Source organism: Chiloscyllium punctatum, chromosome 13 (assembly GCF_047496795.1).
Source record: "Chiloscyllium punctatum isolate Juve2018m chromosome 13, sChiPun1.3, whole genome shotgun sequence".
NCBI classification, from domain to species: Eukaryota; Metazoa; Chordata; class Chondrichthyes; order Orectolobiformes; family Hemiscylliidae; genus Chiloscyllium; species Chiloscyllium punctatum.
The window spans coordinates 27,799,542-27,810,044 of NC_092751.1; the positions used below are offsets into that span (position 1 = coordinate 27,799,542).

The window sequence follows — 10,503 nt, forward strand, 5'->3', positions numbered from 1 at the left end:
TTTGTTCAAGCAAACTCGAAGGCAGGTTTGCAGATGGGAAAGCAATCAAGTCAGCTCCGTTCTTGTCCATGTAAAAGACTGCAGTTGAAGAACAAAGCCGTTTCCGCCCAGTTTCGAACTGGGGACCTTTCGCGTGTGAGGCGAAAGTGATGACCACTACACTACAGAAACTGGCCTCTGACGGCCCTGCTGGCGCTCAGTGGCATCCAGCACTGAAACCTGAAGCCATTCTCCCTGTCACCTTTCTGTTTCCATGAGCTCGTTGTTTAATGGGGACTTGTTTAAATTTGGCTATGTGCTGAGCATGGACGTGATACACCGAAGTATCTGTTTCCACGTGGTGTACCCCAATAACGTTGTGTTGCTCACACCTGCTTTAAAGAATTACGTTTTTGCGGAGCTTACCGTCGCAGTCTGTGGCAAAATCATTTAGTCTGTTCGACTGCTCACGGGAAAGGTAGTATTGTGAAACACTGCAGAAACGAACGACATCCTTACTTTTGCTCCGACTGACCATACTCCGTGAAAGATCCCAGATTCTCAGTTGAGGATTTTTGCAGCTGGAAGTTATCTCAGAAACCCTGTTAATTCGTAATGTATTGAGCGAATCGCAAAACAGAAAGCATTTAACACGGAACACAAACAAAACTGGAAAACCAAATGCATTTTCAGACACAGCGAGCACGAATGCTAAATGTGAGCATGTCCGGGGGCATGAGCCATAAAGTAATCACCCAACTGACAACGGGGCAATTCCAAACTAATCTTTCAAACATACTGGAGCCTGAGTGCACCACCACTTCCCAGACAATGCTGCAAAGCGACAAAGAAAGAACATGACAAGAATGGGCCATAAAAAGTGAATTTCACCAATCGCAGTCTCGATTAGATTACCTTTCCCTTCCGATGTCTCCAGGACGGAAATGAAGAAAGTGGGAGAAATTCAAGAACATATGACATCGAAATAGATTGGAACGATTTTCTCATTGGCCAGAAAACCGAATGACGGCGAGTCGAGTCACCGTAGGACTCTGTTTCGCAACAGCGATGAAATAACAGTCTCCATTCGGTTCCAGTAAAAGCTCAACTTGCCTGGAACTGAAAGCAACAGTAGAGCTGCTGGCGATTTTCCCAGCGGGAGGCGAACACGATCACGACAGAACAGGCACTTTGGAAAATTCGGCACTTTCCCACACCGCAGTCAATCCCCCGGGAAGCAAAACCATTTTTCTTCTGTTTTAAACAGAAATGCAGCAGGGATCGAAACAGCATTTTAACACGCTGTTGCCGATGGAGCTGTTCAGAAGAAATGGCAGCGGTGGGATTCGAACCCACGCCTCTGTCGAGACTGGAGCCTTAATCCAGCGGCTTAGACCGCTCGGCCACACTACCAACACGCCCATCTCGCCATTTTCTTGCACTTCCAATTGTGCTCCTGCATAACAACAGATGCAAACTCACGTGAAAAGGGTTCTATGATCCCTCTCCGACTCGCACAGCAGCTCGGATGTGCCCGTCGACAATATCAATTTCTCAGCAGATAATGACAGCCCATCAATCCAGACAAAAATCACTGGTAAGCTGAGTCTATCGTCTCAGACTGGATTCAGCTACAAATGTATCTGTGAGTGCGTGAGAATATATGATCGGTTATGATTGGGTCAAATTACCATCAGCTGCTGGACATTACTGCAATTCGGATTCTTGCTTTGCTAAATGATTTCACCCATTGCTCGAAACAGGACAACTTTCACGTTTACACGGAACATGAAACACACCGGACTACAGGGAAAATGCACAAAGCTGAGCAGGCCGTGTCCCAAATCATACCGTGCAGCATAGTTTCAGTCACTGTGTCTGTCTTGCAGAATAAGGTTCCCAAAGAAAGTTCCACCTTAAAACCGGAGGTCGCATTCCAATCCGAGAACGACAGATTGCATCGTGAGGAAGGTCTGACCTCGGGGCCGGTTCGAGATGCCACTTTCTTTGCCTTTTACCTTCACCGTGAAATTTGCTGCAGAGATGTTCACACCTGGACATGAGCCTCATGGATACCAACTGAGTCGGAAACCTGTGTGGGAATCGATGAGAAGCGTCTCAATAGAGTTTAACAAATTCCATGGTGCTTTTTAGAAATGCAGTTTCTTTTCACCTCAATCTAAAAGGCAGTTTCTCAACATAGTAACAGAAGTCAAAAGGTAATTACCTCACCCCACCCCCACTCCGGAAGAGGTGCTAACTGCCCTTGATTGCTTTTTGTTCACGATGTGAAGAGCTCTCACCCCTGATTCACCTTCACGTGTCTGGTTGCTGAGTGAATCACAAAGAAGGAGTTTCACCAGAGCTGCAACTGCCACACTTCCCCAGTCGCCCTCCCGTTTACATTTTCTTGCTCGTCAGTGATTTCAAGAAAACCAAATGGATGCGATGTCATTGTGTACTCTCTCTGTCGATTCCTCCGTTTCAGTTCCAACGTGGCTTAGATCTCGGGGCGCACCTTAATACGAGCGACGCTATGAAAGCACAGGTCCAGAGGTTCCTCTGAGAGTGTAATTTCTTTCATTGCTGTTGCTGATTGAATGAGCCACCAACCTGCGAACTGCTCCAAAACATGATTCAGGATCTCTGGTGCCAATTCTCGCACGTTGAATAACGACAGACACCTTCCAAATGAGGTCTTTCAGAGACGACTTTGGGATACATTTGACAGACATATTAGTTCAGGAATCCGTGGTGCATTGTGACACCAGCGCATCGGCTTCTTCCCTATCTTTGAACCGGGCTGCCTGCGCAAGGAATGCAAATGCGGTAATGCTTTTCGTGTAAGGATCAGAAGGGGGTAACTACACTCTCAAACAGAATGGCATATGATCAGAACCAGGTAGGAGAAAAACTTTACAATGCTTTGCACTGTTAGTAAATGGAACTGCATTGCATTTCACGACGAGAGCAGATTTGTTCAAGCAAACTCGAAGGCAGGTTTGCAGATGGGAAAGCAAGCAAGTCAGCTCCGTTCTTGTCCATGTAAAAGACTGCAGTTGAAGAATAAAGCTGCTTCTGCCCAGTTTCGAAATGGGGACCTTTCGCGCGTGCGGCGAACGTGATGACCACTACACTACAGAAACTGGCCTCTGACGGCCCTGCTGGCGCTCAGTGGCATCCAGCACTGAAACCTGAAGCCATTCTCCCTGTCACCTTTCTGTTTCCATGAGCTCGTTGTTTAATGGGGACTTGTTTAAATTTGGCTATGTGCTGAGCATGGACGTGATACACCGAAGTATCTGTTTCCACGTGGTGTACCCCAATAACGTTGTGTTGCTCACACCTGCTTTAAAGAATTACGTTTTTGCGGAGCTTACCGTCGCAGTCTGTGGCAAAATCATTAGTCTGTTCGACTGCTCACGGGAAAGGTAGTATTGTGAAACACTGCAGAAACGAACGACATCCTTACTTTTGCTCCGACTGACCATACTCCGTGAAAGTTTCCCAGATTCTCAGTTGAGGATTTTTGCAGCTGGAAGTTACCTCAGAAACCCTGTTAATTCGTAATGTATTGAGCGAATCGCAAAACAGAAAGCATTTAACACGGAACACAAACAAAACTGGAAAACCAAATGCATTTTCAGACACAGCGAGCACGAATGCTAAATGTGAGCATGTCCGGGGGCATGAGCCATAAAGTAATCACCCAACTGACAACGGGGCAATTCCAAACTAATCTTTCAAGCATACTGGAGCCTGAGTGCACCACCACTTCCCAGACAATGCTGCAAAGCGACAAAGAAAGAACATGACAAGAATGGGCCATAAAAAGTGAATTTCACCAATCGCAGTCTCGATTAGATTACCTTTCCCTTCCGATGTCTCCAGGACGGAAATGAAGAAAGTGGGAGAAATTCAAGAACATATGACATCGAAATAGATTGGAACGATTTTCTCATTGGCCAGAAAACCGAATGACGGCGAGTCGAGTCACCGTAGGACTCTGTTTCGCAACAGCGATGAAATAACAGTCTCCATTCGGTTCCAGTAAAAGCTCAACTTGCCTGGAACTGAAAGCAACAGTAGAGCTGCTGGCGATTTTCCCAGCGGGAGGCGAACACGATCACGACAGAACAGGCACTTTGGAAAATTCGGCACTTTCCCACACCGCAGTCAATCCCCCGGGAAGCAAAACCATTTTTCTTCTGTTTTAAACAGAAATGCAGCAGGGATCGAAACAGCATTTTAACACGCTGTTGCCGATGGAGCTGTTCAGAAGAAATGGCAGCGGTGGGATTCGAACCCACGCCTCTGTCGAGACTGGAGCCTTAATCCAGCGGCTTAGACCGCTCGGCCACACTACCAACACGCCCATCTCGCCATTTTCTTGCACTTCCAATTGTGCTCCTGCATAACAACAGATGCAAACTCACGTGAAAAGGGTTCTATGATCCCTCTCCGACTCGCACAGCAGCTCGGATGTGCCCGTCGACAATATCAATTTCTCAGCAGATAATGACAGCCCATCAATCCAGACAAAAATCACTGGTAAGCTGAGTCTATCGTCTCAGACTGGATTCAGCTACAAATGTATCTGTGAGTGCGTGAGAATATATGATCGGTTATGATTGGGTCAAATTACCATCAGCTGCTGGACATTACTGCAATTCGGATTCTTGCTTTGCTAAATGATTTCACCCATTGCTCGAAACAGGACAACTTTCACGTTTACACGGAACATGAAACACACCGGACTACAGGGAAAATGCACAAAGCTGAGCAGGCCGTGTCCCAAATCATACCGTGCAGCATAGTTTCAGTCACTGTGTCTGTCTTGCAGAATAAGGTTCCCAAAGAAAGTTCCACCTTAAAACCGGAGGTCGCATTCCAATCCGAGAACGACAGATTGCATCGTGAGGAAGGTCTGACCTCGGGGCCGGTTCGAGATGCCACTTTCTTTGCCTTTTACCTTCACCGTGAAATTTGCTGCAGAGATGTTCACACCTGGACATGAGCCTCATGGATACCAACTGAGTCGGAAACCTGTGTGGGAATCGATGAGAAGCGTCTCAATAGAGTTTAACAAATTCCATGGTGCTTTTTAGAAATGCAGTTTCTTTTCACCTCAATCTAAAAGGCAGTTTCTCAACATAGTAACAGAAGTCAAAAGGTAATTACCTCACCCCACCCCCACTCCGGAAGAGGTGCTAACTGCCCTTGATTGCTTTTTGTTCACGATGTGAAGAGCTCTCACCCCTGATTCACCTTCACGTGTCTGGTTGCTGAGTGAATCACAAAGAAGGAGTTTCACCAGAGCTGCAACTGCCACACTTCCCCAGTCGCCCTCCCGTTTACATTTTCTTGCTCGTCAGTGATTTCAAGAAAACCAAATGGATGCGATGTCATTGTGTAGTCTCTCTGTCGATTCCTCCGTTTCAGTTCCAACGTGGCTTAGATCTCGGGGCGCACCTTAATACGAGCGACGCTATGAAAGCACAGGTCCAGAGGTTCCTCTGAGAGTGTAATTTCTTTCATCGCTGTTGCTGATTGAATGAGCCACCAACCTGCGAACTGCTCCAAAACATGATTCAGGATCTCTGGTGCCAATTCTCGCACGTTGAATAACGACAGACACCTTCCAAATGAGGTCTTTCAGAGACGACTTTGGGATACATTTGACAGACATATTAGTTCAGGAATCCGTGGTGCATTGTGACACCAGCGCATCGGCTTCTTCCCTATCTTTGAACCGGGCTGCCTGCGCAAGGAATGCAAATGCGGTAATGCTTTTCGTGTAAGGATCAGAAGGGGGTAACTACACTCTCAAACAGAATGGCATATGATCAGAACCAGGTAGGAGAAAAACTTTACAATGCTTTGCACTGTTAGTAAATGGAACTGCATTGCATTTCACGACGAGAGCAGATTTGTTCAAGCAAACTCGAAGGCAGGTTTGCAGATGGGAAAGCAAGCAAGTCAGCTCCGTTCTTGTCCATGTAAAAGACTGCAGTTGAAGAATAAAGCTGCTTCTGCCCAGTTTCGAACTGGGGACTTTTCGCGCGTGCGGCGAACGTGATGACCACTACACTACAGAAACTGGCCTCTGACGGCCCTGCTGGCGCTCAGTGGCATCCAGCACTGAAACCTGAAGCCATTCTCCCTGTCACCTTTCTGTTTCCATGAGCTCGTTGTTTAATGGGGACTTGTTTAAATTTGGCTATGTGCTGAGCATGGACGTGATACACCGAAGTATCTGTTTCCACGTGGTGTACCCCAATAACGTTGTGTTGCTCACACCTGCTTTAAAGAATTACGTTTTTGCGGAGCTTACCGTCGCAGTCTGTGGCAAAATCATTAGTCTGTTCGACTGCTCACGGGAAAGGTAGTATTGTGAAACACTGCAGAAACGAACGACATCCTTACTTTTGCTCCGACTGACCATACTCCGTGAAAGTTTCCCAGATTCTCAGTTGAGGATTTTTGCAGCTGGAAGTTACCTCAGAAACCCTGTTAATTCGTAATGTATTGAGCGAATCGCAAAACAGAAAGCATTTAACACGGAACACAAACAAAACTGGAAAACCAAATGCATTTTCAGACACAGCGAGCACGAATGCTAAATGTGAGACAGTCCGGGGGCATGAGCCATAAAGTAATCACCCAACTGACAACGGGGCAATTCCAAACTAATCTTTCAAGCATACTGGAGCCTGAGTGCACCACCACTTCCCAGACAATGCTGCAAAGCGACAAAGAAAGAACATGACAAGAATGGGCCATAAAAAGTGAATTTCACCAATCGCAGTCTCGATTAGATTACCTTTCCCTTCCGATGTCTCCAGGACGGAAATGAAGAAAGTGGGAGAAATTCAAGAACATATGACATCGAAATAGATTGGAACGATTTTCTCATTGGCCAGAAAACCGAATGACGGCGAGTCGAGTCACCGTAGGACTCTGTTTCGCAACAGCGATGAAATAACAGTCTCCATTCGGTTCCAGTAAAAGCTCAACTTGCCTGGAACTGAAAGCAACAGTAGAGCTGCTGGCGATTTTCCCCGCGGGAGGCGAACACGATCACGACAGAACAGGCACTTTGGAAAATTTGGCACTTTCCCACACCGCAGTCAATCCCCCGGGAAGCAAAACCATTTTTCTTCTGTTTTAAACAGAAATGCAGCAGTGATCGAAACAGCATTTTAACAAGCTGTTGCCGATGGAGCTGTTCAGAAGAAATGGCAGCGGTGGGATTCGAACCCACGCCTCTGTCGAGACTGGAGCCTTAATCCTGCGCCTTAGACCGCTCGGCCACACTACCAACACGCCCATCTCGCCATTTTCTTGCACTTCCAATTGTGCTCCTGCATAACAACAGATGCAAACTCACGTGAAAAGGGTTCTATGATCCCTCTCCGACTCGCACAGCAGCTCGGATGTGCCCGTCTACAATATCAATTTCTCAGCAGATAATGACAGCCCATCAATACAGACAAAAATCACTGGTAAGCTGAGTCTATCGTCTCAGACTGGATTCAGCTACAAATGTATCTGTGAGTGCGTGAGAATATATGATCGGTTATGATTGGGTCAAATTACCATCAGCTGCTGGACATTACTGCAATTCGGATTCTTGCTTTGCTAAATGATTTCACCCATTGCTCGAAACAGGACAACTTTCACGTTTACACGGAACATGAAACACACCGGACTACAGGGAAAATGCACAAAGCTGAGCAGGCCGTGTCCCAAATCATACCGTGCAGCATAGTTTCAGTCACTGTGTCTGTCTTGCAGAATAAGGTTCCCAAAGAAAGTTCCACCTTAAAACCGGAGGTCGCATTCCAATCCGAGAACGACAGATTGCATCGTGAGGAAGGTCTGACCTCGGGGCCGGTTCGAGATGCCACTTTCTTTGCCTTTTACCTTCACCGTGAAATTTGCTGCAGAGATGTTCACACCTGGACATGAGCCTCATGGATACCAACTGAGTCGGAAACCTGTGTGGGAATCGATGAGAAGCGTCTCAATAGAGTTTAACAAATTCCATGGTGCTTTTTAGAAATGCAGTTTCTTTTCACCTCAGTCTAAAAGGCAGTTTCTCAACATAGCAACAGAAGTCAAAAGGTAATTACCTCACCCCACCCCCACTCCGGAAGAGGTGCTAACTGCCCTTGATTGCTTTTTGTTCACGATGTGAAGAGCTCTCACGCCTGATTCACCTTCACGTGTCTGGTTGCTGAGTGAATCACAAAGAAGGAGTTTCACCAGAGCTGCAACTGCCACACTTCCCCAGTCGCCCTCCCGTTTACATTTTCCTGCTCGTCAGTGATTTCAAGAAAACCAAATGGATGCGATGTCATTGTGTAGTCTCTCTGTCGATTCCTCCGTTTCAGTTCCAACGTGGCTTAGATCTCGGGGCGCACCTTAATACGAGCGACGCTATGAAAGCACAGGTCCAGAGGTTCCTCTGAGAGTGTAATTTCTTTCATTGCTGTTGCTGATTGAATGAGCCACCAACCTGCGAACTGCTCCAAAACATGATTCAGGATCTCTGGTGCCAATTCTCGCACGTTGAATAACGACAGACACCTTCCAAATGAGGTCTTTCAGAGACGACTTTGGGATACATTTGACAGACAGATTAGTTCAGGAATCCGTGGTGCATTGTGACACCAGCGCATCGGCTTCTTCCCTATCTTTGAACCGGGCTGCCTGCGCAAGGAATGCAAATGCGGTAATGCTTTTCGTGTAAGGATCAGAAGGGGGTAACTACACTCTCAAACAGAATGGCATATGATCAGAACCAGGTAGGAGAAAAACTTTACAATGCTTTGCACTGTTAGTAAATGGAACTGCATTGCATTTCACGACGAGAGCAGATTTGTTTAAGCAAACTCGAAGGCAGGTTTGCAGATGGGAAAGCAAGCAAGTCAGCTCCGTTCTTGTCCATGTAAAAGACTGCAGTTGAAGAATAAAGCTGTTTCTGCCAAGTTTCGAACTGGGGACTTTTCGCGCATGCGGTGAACGTGAAGACCACTACACTACAGAAACTGGCCTCTGACGGCCCTGCTGGCGCTCAGTGGCATCCAGCACTGAAACCTGAAGCCATTCTCCCTGTCACCTTTCTGTTTCCATGAGCTCGTTGTTTAATGGGGACTTGTTTAAATTTGGCTATGTGCTGAGCATGGACGTGATACACCGAAGTATCTGTTTCCACGTGGTGTACCCCAATAACGTTGTGTTGCTCACACCTGCTTTAAAGAATTACGTTTTTGCGGAGCTTACCGTCGCAGTCTGTGGCAAAATCATTTAGTCTGTTCGACTGCTCACGGGAAAGGTAGTATTGTGAAACACTGCAGAAACGAACGACATCCTTACTTTTGCTCCGACTGACCATACTCCGTGAAAGTTTCCCAGATTCTCAGTTGAGGATTTTTGCAGCTGGAAGTTACCTCAGAAACCCTGTTAATTCGTAATGTATTGAGCGAATCGCAAAACAGAAAGCATTTAACACGGAACACAAACAAAACTGGAAAACCAAATGCAGATTCAGACACAGCGAGCACGAATGCTAAATGTGAGACAGTCCGGGGGCATGAGCCATAAAGTAATCACCCAACTGACAACGGGGCAATTCCAAACTAATCTTTCAAACATACTGGAGCCTGAGTGCACCACCACTTCCCAGACAATGCTGCAAAGCGACAAAGAAAGAACATGACAAGAATGGGCCATAAAAAGTGAATTTCACCAATCGCAGTCTCGATTAGATTACCTTTCCCTTCCGATGTCTCCAGGACGGAAATGAAGAAAGTGGGAGAAATTCAATAACATATGACATCGAAATAGATTGGAACGATTTTCTCATTGGCCAGAAAACCGAATGACGGCGAGTCGAGTCACCGTAGGACTCTGTTTCGCAACAGCGATGAAATAACAGTCTCCATTCGGTTCCAGTAAAAGCTCAACTTGCCTGGAACTGAAAGCAACAGTAGAGCTGCTGGCGATTTTCCCCGCGGGAGGCGAACACGATCACGACAGAACAGGCACTTTGGAAAATTTGGCACTTTCCCACACCGCAGTCAATCCCCCGGGAAGCAAAACCATTTTTCTTCTGTTTTAAACAGAAATGCAGCAGTGATCGAAACAGCATTTTAACACGCTGTTGCCGATGGAGCTGTTCAGAAGAAATGGCAGCGGTGGGATTCGAACCCACGCCTCTGTCGAGACTGGAGCCTTAATCCAGCGCCATACACCGCTCGGCCACACTACCAACACGCCCACCTCGCCATTTTCTTGCACTTCCAATTGTGCTCCTGCATAACAACAGATGCAAACTCACGTGAAAAGGGTTCTATGATCCCTCTCCGACTCGCACAGCAGCTCGGATGTGCCCGTCTACAATATCAATTTCTCAGCAGATAATGACAGCCCATCAATACAGACAAAAATCACTGGTAAGCTGAGTCTATCGTCTCAGACTGGATTCAGCTACAAATGTATCTGTGAGTGCGTGAGAAT

The 10,503-nt window shown here is 46.7% G+C and overlaps 2 non-coding genes across 2 annotated transcripts; both read right to left on the minus strand.

Moving 5' to 3' along the window:
• Window positions 1-98: 98 nt before the first annotated feature.
• On the minus strand, window positions 99-171 carry trnav-cac (transfer RNA valine (anticodon CAC)). Its single transcript has one exon. It is a non-coding gene; the product is annotated as a tRNA-Val (tRNA).
• Window positions 172-10,173: 10,002 nt separating this feature from the next.
• On the minus strand, window positions 10,174-10,255 carry trnal-aag (transfer RNA leucine (anticodon AAG)). Its single transcript has one exon. It is a non-coding gene; the product is annotated as a tRNA-Leu (tRNA).
• Between the last annotated feature and the right edge of the window lie 248 nt (window positions 10,256-10,503).